The sequence below is a fragment of the Lygodium microphyllum genome, chromosome 23, assembly GCF_053477565.2.
Source record: "Lygodium microphyllum isolate KBCC chromosome 23, Lygodium_microphyllum_v1.1.10, whole genome shotgun sequence".
Taxonomy (NCBI): Eukaryota; Viridiplantae; Streptophyta; class Polypodiopsida; order Schizaeales; family Lygodiaceae; genus Lygodium; species Lygodium microphyllum.
Genome location: NC_141157.1, coordinates 12,965,796 through 12,966,460, shown reverse-complemented (window position 1 = coordinate 12,966,460; position 665 = coordinate 12,965,796). Strand labels below are relative to the sequence as shown.

At 35.0% G+C, this 665-nt stretch overlaps 1 non-coding gene across 1 annotated transcript; it reads left to right on the top strand.

Moving 5' to 3' along the window:
• The first annotated feature begins 349 nt into the window (after positions 1 to 349).
• LOC148015892 (small nucleolar RNA SNORD36) lies at positions 350 to 417 on the top strand. The gene has a single exon (XR_015688272.1). It is a non-coding gene; the product is annotated as a small nucleolar RNA SNORD36 (small nucleolar RNA).
• Positions 418 to 665: the final 248 nt, after the last annotated feature.

Genomic DNA, 665 nt, shown 5'->3' with positions numbered 1-665 from the left:
ATCATCTTCATTGATACCTTTCCAATGTATGGTGGAAGCTTTTAATGAAAAACTCTCTTTTTGAAGAAGTCATTCAGATGGTTGTGTTGTGTATTAGTGTTTGTGTTGTGAGTTTATTTATGTCAAATGAACGTGGTGGTTTTCTATTGGATTTCGTGTACGAGCTACGTTTTGGAAATTTGTGGTGCTGGGTTCGTGGATGGAGAATTGCAGAAGATGCAGATGAAGAAGAAGAAAACTTTTATATCCTTTACAAATTTGTGGTGATTTTCTTGTTTAATAAGAGGTGTTAATGTATAAAGAGTTTTCCTTTCTTTGTATTTTTATATCAGAAACAGGTTATAAGTTGGGGTCGTGGTGGATGGATTCTTTCTGAAAAGCTATTGAAGATCAAAGTTGAGCTTTTCCCTGAACTTGTATTCCCTTTTTCCTGGGTCGCAAGGACGCTTCCTTATTAAGTGTGGGGATATGTTGAGTGTTGAAATGACTTGTTTTTTGACTGATCTTTGTTGTTTTTGAGAGCTGAATGGTTGATTTTATGGGATGATTGATTGATTTGGAAGTGGTTTGAGAATGTTTTGGATGATATTGATTGTGTTTTGGAAGTTCATGATGTTTGTTGATGGTTCTGTGATGTTCTGATAGGTTATGAATGGTTCTGTATA